An 11,545-nucleotide genomic window follows, 5' to 3' on the forward strand; every position below is an offset into this window, starting at 1 on the left:
GCTGGCTGTTCCTGAGATGTTAATCTGTCTCACTACTGGCCCCCAGGTCAAGTCCCATGTTCTCTAGAGCAATAAACACTGGCACTCACGCAGCAAGGCAGATATTAACAGACCTGCCTCCCCAGCCTAACTTCCATGTCTTTGAAGACAGAGGGTTCAAGATAAAGAATTCAGTGGTTTGCTGTGCATTTCCCTCGTTGTTGAGTTTGTCTCTGCAGTCAAAGTACCTAAACCATTAGCAGAGCGGGACTTGGGCCCATGCTTTATGACGTTCCAGTGCATTGTGGCGTGCAGGGCAGAATGGAACACAGCCTTTGCTTTTGCTGGGTGAGAGATAGCAGTGGTGGGGGTGCTCACTCTCTGTTCTTGCAGAGAACAGGGGTTTGATTCCCAACGCCCAAGAGGAGGCTCGCAGGCGCAGTTGCAGAGGACCCCACGCCTCTCCTGCCTGGCTTCCTCCTTGCTCTCTTGTTTTATCAATAACTAAAAGGATTCCTTTATTCTGCTCTTTAAAACCCTAGAAGCCAAGAACCGAACCACATTGCCTTCTTATTCTTCCACACTTGTGAACCTCTCCACAGATGCCATCCTCTTGGGTGGCTTTATTCTGAGGGAATCTGACAGTGGTACCCACGATGGTGCATTTTCCTAAACACCTGGTGCGTGTGCCCCTGCTCAGCCACACCCTGGTACTGAGGTTTCCCATTCCTTCAGCAGCATGTATTCACCGACATGGAGATAAAACTTAGTAGCAACATCTTCAAATGCTATGCTCCCTGTGTGCAGGGTGATTCCTGGACCATCCTACTTCCCCAGCCCTGCATCCCTGCCCTGTGTGGCTACACAGGTCTTCCTATGGAAACATGGAGTTAATCCCCCTACACACACCTCTTACACCTCAGCTGGCCACATGGCTTGCCTTATGAATAGCATGGAGCAAAGACCAGAGCCAGCAACTCCTAAATATCACACTTCTTACTCCACTGGGCTATGTAACCATAGATAAGTTACTTAACTGTGCCTCTGTCTTTCCACCTGTAAAATGGGCAAGTAACGGCAGCACCATCATGATGTTTCAGTGCTTAGAGCTGTCATTGACACAAAGTAAATGCTAAGTGTTTATTAAATATACAAAAGGCAGGTCCTGGTGCCTCTTCACAGCAAAGAACCCAAGACTGTGCCGGTGAATGTCCTTTGTAAAGGAATTTGAAAAGCCGAAAAAATTTGAATATTAACTTCTCAATGGTGTTTACCAAAAAGAGGAAATTTAAATCTGCAATGTATTGACATTTCAAATTTTGAAAATTTGAACGTTCAGTGAAGAAAGAGGATTTCCAGGAATTACTTCCTGTTGTGTGACAGGCTTTGCCTGGGGAGACAAAACCCGTATGTGTCTACTCACCCCCAGCAAGGGAATCCATCACAGACCAAAGTGCACGCAGCACCAAAGTCCAACTTGAACCAATGAGTATTTTACTGGGGGCTGGGGGTCACTTACAGGAGTAGAAACAACTCAAAGTCGGCTGCATCACCAAAGCCCACCGAGCAGAGTCAAGCTCACAAGCTGGGAACACACCGCACAGCCTGCGGGCAGTTCAGCGGGTCAGAACGTGGTCTTTCCAGTGGTTCAATGGGTCTGAGCCTCTTCCAGGCAGCTGGGCTTACCTCAACCTTCTTTGCAGCTTGACTGGTCTGGCAGTGATTGGCAGCAGCCTTCACCACTTACATTCTTCGGGGAGGGAGGGACTTGGTGAACCTGGTGCGTTTCAGGGACTTGCTGAAGCTAGTTTGTATTGTCTGCTTCCTGTGTTCGTGGAACTTTCCTTCAAGGTGGAGTGTTTTATCCCGTTTGATTTCCTAGCAGAATACCCCCATGTTTTCACTTCCCTTTACATCCTACGTCTTAAGAAGTTTCCTTCCAAGATGGAAGGTTTTAACCTCGAAAGAAACAGGTACACCCTCCCTTTCTGGCTCTGAAGAGCCCCAACTCCATCTTGTTTGTGCGCACCTGCTCGACCAGAGCTACTCCCTGACGAGGTTGCTCACCCAGCCACCTAAGAGAGGAGAGAGAGAGACCAACAGCTCCTCTCTTTACCAGAGCTAAGTCCCCAGTCCACAAATATCAGTAATTTCAGGATCCAAAATAAACTCAAAACTCTGGGTCTCCTAGACTAGTGCGTGCTGAAGATGGTGACGGAGCTGCAGACAATTATCTGAAACTTGAGGAGCGCAGTCCCTGGAGCGTCCCCTATGGTGTAATGATAGTGAGAGCAGACAGTTTCACTCATTCCTGTTCTTAGTTCAAATGCCTTTCGGGTTTCGTTATTTAGAATATTCGTAAGAAAGTCTGAAGGAGCAAAGTATTAGTCGAGATCAAAGATCAGCCAACTACAGCATAAGCCACACCTGCCCCCGATTTTTGTTGACAAGGTTTATTGGAGCACAGGTGTATCTGTGTACATATTACTCTTGGCTGCTTCAGTGGAACCATGACAGAAAAGAGAGCTACTGGGTATTCATGCCCTTGCTCAGTATCTCCCAGCAATCCCCAGTCACAGAAGACCACACTGTGGTATAAGACCATCCCCAAAGCTCAGAGGTTTAACATGTTTCTCACTCCCACAAAGCCAGCTGTCCTTCTGGACAAACCTCCAAGTTTGCAGTGCATCCTGAAATGGTGCACAGAGCATCTGCAGGGCTGAGGGAAAGAACAGGAGAAGTTCTCACACCCAGTCTTCCACACCACGGACCAGGGCACCTACTCCAGGCCCAATAACAATCCAAACAACTCCACCTCCAGAAACACAAGAGATGAGAAATGACACACAGCCCCAGGCCTGGGAGCAAAGAAAACGAATTCGGATGTTCAAAATGTAGCAAAGCAAATAACGTTGGTTGTCAACTTGATCGGACCTAGAATCAGAAAGGGTTGTGGGCACCCTACTGGGATTAGCCATTGTAAGTTAACCAAGGTAGGGAAGCCTGGTCTAATTGGGAGATAGCGCTCCCATGGCTGAGTTTTGGGATGAAGGAAAAGAAATCAAATAGAGTAGCAACGGTTCCTGTTCCCTGACTGTAGATGAATTCAGCACGAGCCCACAAGTTCCCGCCCCTAGGACTCCCACACACACATGCAAAGTTCCCGCCCTCCTCCTCCTCCTCCGCAAGGAGTGAGACTCTAGTACTTTGAGCCAAAATAAACCCTCCTTTCCTTGAGTTGCTTTTGTCAAAGTATTTTATCACCGTGATAGGAACTGTAACTAAGACAGATGGTGTCATCGTTGCAGAATTTCTAGGAAACTGAGTCACTGAGCCGAAGCCGTGTTCCACCCGGGAAAGAAAGGTTTAATTCGCTGGCTCCGAAACCGCACTGTAGTGGTGGCAGTCCTAAGCCTCGGTCCAGTATTTTTATTAGGTGGGAGTATGGAAGCAACCCAACATGGGGGTGGCTAGGCAGTGTTAAAAGTCAATTACCACACCTCCTTGGTACCTTAAGTGGAGATGCCACAAGTGGGAGGGGACAGCTCGATGGAACTCGAGCCCTGGGGAATTTCCGTTGTTTTAACACGTGGCAGGCAGTTTGAGATTCTGCACCCCATTCTCTCCTCTTCTTTGTCAGAATCCGTTATGACCCCTCTCAAGGAACCTCTGGTGCTGGTGGAGGCCATGGAGTCCACCTGCTACTCTCCTGTATCTAGTGACAAAACTTAGGTATGGACTCAACAATACATATCAGGAGAATCATGCCCAAAGGCCCCTATTAGGGGCGGGAGTGGAAGCCGACTTGGGTATCACCCCAGGAAGATCCTTTTGTCTTGCCTCGGACCTTGACGTTTTCCACCAGCTGCCTGGCATTTTCTTTACGATCCCTGAGTGGTTTGTGCAGAAACAACCATCTTTTTTCCTCTAAAGACACACATCACCTTTTCAGCTACGATTTTTGTAGGGTTGCTGGGGGATGGCGTCTTTCTGGTTCTGCAGGGTGACTATACTCTGCTGGGCTAGCCTGAGGCCCTCCTCCATTTGATTGGACAGCTGGCTATGCCGGACCTGTTGGATCCTGAGCTCAGTCGCTCCTGTGGCAGTAACGCCATTGAGGGCCATCTCCAATAACACTGAGAGTAAGATGGGATTTCTCTCTTTCCTGTGGCGAGGGCCCTAGTATTGTTCTACCCCTGGTACAAGGAGAATATCTCAAGCCCTGGGGAATTTCCGTTGCTTTAACACGTGGCAGGCAGTTTGAGATTCTGCACCCCATTCTCTCCTCCTCTTTGTCAGAATCCGTTATGACCCCTCTCAAGGAACCTCTGGTGCTGGTGGAGGCTTGGTGTCATCCTGCAAACCCACACTGGGTAACAGGTATATATTCTATCGGCACAATATAAGGCTGTGCCATTTGGACCTTAGTTCAAGTCACCAGCCCGGTACAGTTTTCCTCAGCCCCTATACATTCTGCTTCCCCCAGTCACTGGGGGCCTGTAAGGCAGGAGTCATCAGGGATGTCTAGGACTGTCTGGTTTTCTAGAATTGGGCTAGGACCCCAGTACCAGTGTAAGTTACCTGGCTGGCCTTCAAACAGATCTAGCAACCAACCGTTTCCCAGTTCCAGCTCCACAGAGCCACTTGAAAGTTGAACATTTTTCACTAGAGGGCGCTAGAGTCAAATCTGGATACGTTTTCTGCTTTTTTTTCCAGGATAGAGCAGAGGCCCATGGGTGGGGCCAATTGACCTTTCTCGCAGGTAATGGAGCACTTGCCATAACCATTTGAGGGACCGTCCGTCTGTTACACCCCTGCCTTCACACGTTCCATCCCAAAGTTACAGGACCACCCCTGTTGTAGCGTTGTCGTGTTTAGTTTGCGGAGTATCTCTTGTCCCGCTGCCCGGCTAGTCCCTGACAGGGAGACCCCTTGTCCTTCCTTGGGTGCACACTGTCCCATGCCTCTGGCAAAACCAAGGCGCACAGTTCCAGCTTCTTAAGAAGGGCCAGTATCCTCCACAGTGATGTTCCTTCCAGGCGACTCATCCATTTGCTATGTATGCATGCCAGTTGTTGCAAATTTCCCAGGACAGGGCTCAGTGCTGCTGCCTTTCCCCGCGACGGCTGGAAGGTCTGACAGTGATTGGCTTTATCGTAGTCCACGCACCATCCGAAGGAGAGAAGACCGGGTCCCAAAAGGGGATAGTTAGTTTTATTGAGTGGTCTCCCGCAGAGCAACCCCACGGCTCACAGAATCAGTATTTCCTACTGGACCGGTGGCTCCAACAATGGTCGATGTGTCTTTGATGAGCTCCCCTGTGGGAGGGGGTTACCATGGAGATGGCTGCTCCTGTGTCAAAGATGAAGTCCATCTTTGTTTGCCACCACCCTCTCCCCATCCCTGCATCTATTTTGACGATGGGCTCCTGGGGCCAATCACGACTGAGCCTGGCGGTTCTCAGTCTGAACCTCTCCCAGGTGACAGACTCAGCCCCCGAGGGGACTGCAGCTTCATTGCATCTATGGTAGGGGGTCTCTTTTTGCTTATTTTCCCGTTTAGGGTCTATCTCCTTTGGACCCTGGGGCCATTTTCCGGGGTCACTCATTCTTCCAGTCGCCTTTCCCCTTGCAGTAGGCACGCACACTGATGCAAAGCTCCTCCCACGTCGAAGGAGGCTTGGTAGACTTTGCAGACAGCCCTCAATCTAGTTTCTAGGGACTCTCCCTGTCTGATGCCTACCTGGCCTGCCACCTAGTGGTAACTTACTAACGCAGGCCCACACCCTTCGCTCACCCCATAGCTGCCCCCTGACTCCGATGGCCTTTTATCAGGTACGATTCAGACACTCAAGAAACACAACTTTGGTCAAAAGTGATCACCCTTGGCTTCCGGGTAGTGTGGTGCATAGGATGTGGCACACTGCACAGGGGGCAAAAGCCGGTTCCCGGCAGATAAGGTCAAAGCCAATGGAAAATTCCAACCTGCCGCGGAGAAGTCAATGCCAAATTGTGCTTCTGAATTCATAGTTAATGAGGTTAGTGTTCCAAACAGAATATTCAAAGACGGTCACACAGAACATTTTATCAATAAAACTGTAGGTGTTTTCCTTCTTAAATTATTATCTCTAAGCCCTCACCCAAGCCTGGTTCTTCCTTGGCCAGAGGAATCAATATGCACAGGTTAACCTGGGTAAAGAATGAATGTAGATCGAGAATTTAACCATCTCAATTGAACCAATTATTCAACATCTGGGAGAAAGACCAAGGGAATCTAAACGCATAAAGCCCTGTGTAATTATAAAACATTATGAAAAATTAATGCTTATAACAAAATAAATGCCATAGCTGAAAGTCAGCAATTATATCAATGATATTCTATTGTATCATTTCATCACAAGGGTTTACTCGTGCTACCACTACACTTAGCCCAATTTTATGTTGGAAACACAATCTTTATTTTGACTAGCTAACGAGTGGAAGCAGGGTGGAGTGGGGTGGACATTTCGAGCCTTACAATCAGGAGGAGCGTTCCCTCCAGCCCCAGTACAGTTTAAGGTGGTAACTGCACATTTGTTTACGCTTGAGAGATGGGTGTTATTTTTTTTTTAAGAATTTGCACATTAGCACAGCTTCCTAAGCTGTGGGTCACAGCTCCACACGGAGTCACACAACTGGAGTGGGTGTTGTGAAAGGGTTCCTGAACGCATCCAACAATCATTAATTCATAAGCTAGCTCCTAAGGAGTCTGAAGCAGTGCTCGCCCATGTTCCACCACGCAACTTCACTGCAGCATCACCTCTGAACAAACACCACGCAGGCTTGGCACTGTCACACGGCCACCGTCACAGACACTGTCAACACCGCCACCATCACAGACACAGCCCATAATGCAGCCGGAAATACCTGGGTTCGATTCAAGAGTCCTGTGTGCTATGAACTGTGGCATTTTTACTGTACATACAGCGTCCTGCTCTTATACAAATACAACCCCTTAGTCACAGAAAACTTTAGCATTGTACTGCCAACATTCCTTACCATGTAAGTATCGACTTAGTATCGCTTTTGACCATTACAGTAGAATATTTGATTTTTAAACTTGCTGTTTGTGGACTGGCAAGATGGCAGATAAAGACATTTGCCCTAAAAAATACAACCTGAGTTCAGTCTCCAGAACCAAGCTAGTAGAAGAGAACAGGCTTCCACACCGTCCCCTGACTTCCAGCAGCCCTACAGTGGTGTGTGTGTGTGTACTGAGATGTTGTGTTAAGTTTCATATTTAAACAGTTGTCAAATGAATTTTAGCTGTGATTAGGACAGAATTTGCAACTCTTAAACATAGCTCTCCCATTTTCCACTACACTTTTATGCAAAGTGGCATCTCAAGGTGGATTATAAAGTCGAAATACCGATCAATCCTGAAAAGGGTGACAACGTCTACACCCTGTAGTATCAAATATCCTGCTAAGACTTGAGTATGTTGTAAAAAATAAACAAGCACTTCCCCCTCAGTAATGTGAAAATTTTGCTTTCATCTGTAGTAAATGATACAATTATATATTTCAAAGAATTGTTAATGTAAATGTCTTATGACTTATCAGGAAATGCATGATATTTGGAGGTCTGTAAGGATTTCTCGGGCAAAAGGGGATCACAAGTGGAAAATTTTTAAGCAGCCCTGGAATTAGCTTGGCTTCGAGAAATAGGACCATATTGCCATCTACTGGTGGGACCAAGTTTTACAACAATTGGTTTGGGTGGCTTTGCCTTAATTAGAAAAAGTGAAAACTGTGTGTTTATAGATTCACAAGTTTAACGTCAGGTTAAATGAGAAGACCTGGAGGGCAGGGTGTTAGTGTTGCTTTGGGGCACCAAACATTTACTGTCCTCACAGAAAGTTCCACAAACCTGATTCTGACCTAAAACATAAAAAGAAACCATTGGATGGCGGCTTACAACTACCTCCTGTGGATACTTTAAATTTAGCAATGCCATTTTCCTAAAATTAGCAAGACTCTGGGAGGCCAGACAACCAACTATAGTTACAGCAGTGCCTTCTGCCTAAAGCATCAGTCAGGCCAATGACAGTCTGAGAATGCTAAATTGAAATTTCCAGGAACAAATAATTTGTGTTTTAAATTTTTACTGTCATGTTTTAAAACCATTATCCAAGCCTTTTTTCTCCCCTCGGCCAGCAATTACAGTCGACAACAGGTTGGCAGCACAAGCCATGTACCCCGTAACATGTCTGGAGGTGGCAGATGGGACACGGATGCCCCATTCCAAGTGGCAGGATGAAGTTTGGTGACGCTCAGAACTGTCAGAACACAGTCCCACAGTCTGAGAATGGGGTCATGGGATGGGAACTCTGAGCGCTTGTGAGAAAACTCCAAGAAAACAAGACAAGGGCTTTGTGACCTGAGTTTCCTCGAAAGCAAGGACTAATTCTTGGGTTGTGCTTTCGATCCCCTCCCGGGTTTGCACTTGGGAAACAAAGTAAGCTTACTTTATTCCTGACAACTGGCTACTGTTACCTGTTTATGTGCCTCCTGGAAAAACATGCTTTTGCCATGTGTGACTTGTTGTGACTGTGCAGTTTAGTCAAATGACTCTTCTTAACCCACGGAGTCTAAATTGTCTGGTGCTCTGAATAAAGCTGGCTGTTGCGTGAGACATTAGTTGGCCTCTGTCAGCTCCATTCTCTGAGGTTCCAACTCTAGACCCAAGCCATGAATCATCCTTCTGTCCAAGGCGTGTGTCCACAGTACATATTCCAAAACGTGTGTCTGTAGAAGTTATGTCTCGGTTCGTCCTCCCAGAAATCAGACTCGGACTCCAAATCTATTTACAAACACCTTGGCCATGTTGCTAGGCTTTTCTCTGACTAGATCATAAATTATCCTGTTTATTCTTTTTTTTTTTTTTTGGTTCTTTTTTTTTTTTTTTTCGGAGCTGGGGACCGAACCCAGGGTCTTGCGCTTGCTAGGCAAGCGCTCTACCACTGAGCTAAATCCCCAACCCCTATCCTGTTTATTCTAATCAATATTCTGCCATGCGGCTGGTTACCTGTGCCACACATCTGTCTCCTCAACTCTTCCCAGGTGAATCCCCCATGCCTGGCTCCATCCCAGAATTCTTTCTACCTCCCAGATGCCCCACCTTCTATTCTACCCTTTCCTAGAAACCACGGGTTTTCTTTCTTTCTTTTTTTTTTTTTCCCCTGGGGCTGGGGACCGAACCCAGGACCTTGCGCTTCCTAGGTAAGCGCTCTACCACTGAGCCAAATCCCCAACCCCTAAGCCACGGGTTTTTAACTGACAGGCAATGCACCCATACAATACACAAGATGGTCTCACTGCCTGTGTCCACAGTGCATATGCTCCTCACGAAGTCACTTAGTAACTGCTTCTGTTACCAAACCTTAAGTCGCAGCATCCCAGGGCCTATGTCCAAATAATCTTTACTTGCTAATGCCTCAAAGCTCAAATAGTGATGCTGGCAATTTAGATGTTTTCTTAAAGGCTACAAAGGCTACAAAGGCTACAAAGCCCCTGTAAGTGAAAAGGTGAAAACAAAACAAGGTATTCTGAGGGAGAGGTACCACATGCACACAGTTATTATTGTTACATTGTTACATCATTATAACTATTCTACTTTTAGCTATTCTTAATCTCCCACTGTGCCTAATTTGCACATTAACCATTGTCATAAGAAGACACGTTGCATTTGATGGTGTCTGAGGTTGGGGGTGTTCCTTGGGGGTCTTGGAATGTGTCCTCTCAGACAAGGGGAAAATCTCTACTGACACAGATTTAGAAAGTCTAAGGAGAATTCCCAAACATAAATATACTAGAACGTCATAATGGTTGTGATCCTGAACACGTAAACTATGCGGATCAATTAAGGATCATTTTATAAGGAAACCTGACTTAGCTCAACGGCAAAGAGAGGAGTGGTCAGACTCATACTCCGTGTGCTAATGGACGTAGCAGACAGGATGCGCCTTCAGAAATGCCCCTATCAGGAGGGTCATAGTGAGGGGAGAGCCCTTCTCAGGACCAACACTTTAAAACTATGAACAAGGGCCTCTTATTTCTGAACTGATAACATTTACTTCATTGCTGCATAACTCTGAGCTGAGGGTGCTAACTGGAGCTGGGCAGCAGGAGGAATGAGACCTATAAGGCTCCTTTTCACAAAGATCTACACTCACACACGTAGCAGCTGGGCTCTGCCAGCTAGCACCTCGATTGCCTTGGGGGATCAAAGCAGGGAACATTCATGTGTTCCCCCAACCCCCCCCACCCCAGCCCGGGAGATTCGAGCCATTTGCTCTACCACCCCAGCTCTGTTCCATCAAACTTCCAACACAGAAGCCTGAGGTTTGGGGGTGTTTGAGAAATGGAGGTGTTCCAGGACTGGAGGGAGCTGCTTCTCCCCATCCCAGACCCAAGGTGTGCCTGCCTCTGACAGCTGAACTGAGGAAAGGATCTTGCTTCCTTTCCATTCCTCTCGTTTCTTAAACAAGTCCTCGTGGGGGCAGAAGGAGCCTCGGTAACTGTCACCACCAAGTCCCTGAGTGGGAGTCAAGCTCCACAAACTAACACTTTATCCATTCATGGTGGCCCCACTCTCTACCTTTGGTTCCCTGCGGCCCCCATCTCTCCTCCCCAAAGACTAAGGGTTGCTCTATCAAGAGGATTGTTTGTTTTTGTTTGTTTGTTTGTTTGTTTGTTTGTTTGTTTGTTTTAGATTGACTGGAGGGCACAGCAGTGCCTTTCCAGAAAGGCACAGACCTCTAGACCCAACAATCTGTAAGTGCCACAGTCAAGTATCTGGTCACCTACATCTGTGCTCCGTTAGAATGAGCACAGATTGTCCCTTAGCTAAATCACCCAAATGTCCCTTAGCTAAATCAAAGGGAATGTATGCCCAGCCTCGATTTCCCATTGCTCAAGAGAACTGGATGTCCCGTGGCTCTGGAACTGAACTCCTGGTTCCAGACAGAGAACAAGGAATGGCAAGGAACTGAGAGTGAACATCAGAACCAGGCCAAGGCTGTTCTCTCCACAAAAAGGGAGGACAAAGGAAGGCGAAAAGGAGTCACAGGGGTTGTTCCTAGAGCTAAGACAAAAGACTACAGAAATTGCACATGAAACAAAGTTTCAGCTCATATCATCCACACCCCAGCCCTGAGGCAGATCTATGCCAGTGTCCCACAAGAATCCAGAAAGCAACCAGGTGAAGACAAGGGGCCAGACAAGGAAGCTTTGCAGGCCGCTGTAGGGGCTCTCCATGGCTGGAAATGAAGCCGGAGGGCCTGGGCACACTCTGCACACAATAAAGATCTACTGTGAATCAGTCCTAAGAATAGACTAGGGGTCGGGGAACCTACCAAGACTGCTGAGACCAGTGTGTATACATACATACTAGGTCTTTAAAGACCTAGTCATTACATCTGGGAAGGGTATTAAAATATTTCCCTACTACATATTTTTCTTTAATTGCCAAACTTCCCTACAGGAATACATATTTATCCACGAGATACATCCTAAGACCCCAACAGA

The 11,545-nt window shown here is 47.1% G+C and overlaps 1 long non-coding RNA gene across 1 annotated transcript; it reads left to right on the forward strand.

The window, feature by feature from the left end:
• Positions 1–4,248: 4,248 nt before the first annotated feature.
• Positions 4,249–8,654, forward strand: LOC134480621 (uncharacterized). Its single transcript, XR_015629814.1, has 2 exons — positions 4,249–4,359; positions 8,174–8,654. It is a non-coding gene; the product is annotated as an uncharacterized LOC134480621 (long non-coding RNA).
• Positions 8,655–11,545: the final 2,891 nt, after the last annotated feature.

Source organism: Rattus norvegicus, chromosome 9, assembly GCF_021556685.1.
Source record: "Rattus norvegicus strain SHRSP/BbbUtx chromosome 9, alternate assembly SHRSP_T2T, whole genome shotgun sequence".
Lineage (NCBI taxonomy): Eukaryota > Metazoa > Chordata > Mammalia > Rodentia > Muridae > Rattus > Rattus norvegicus.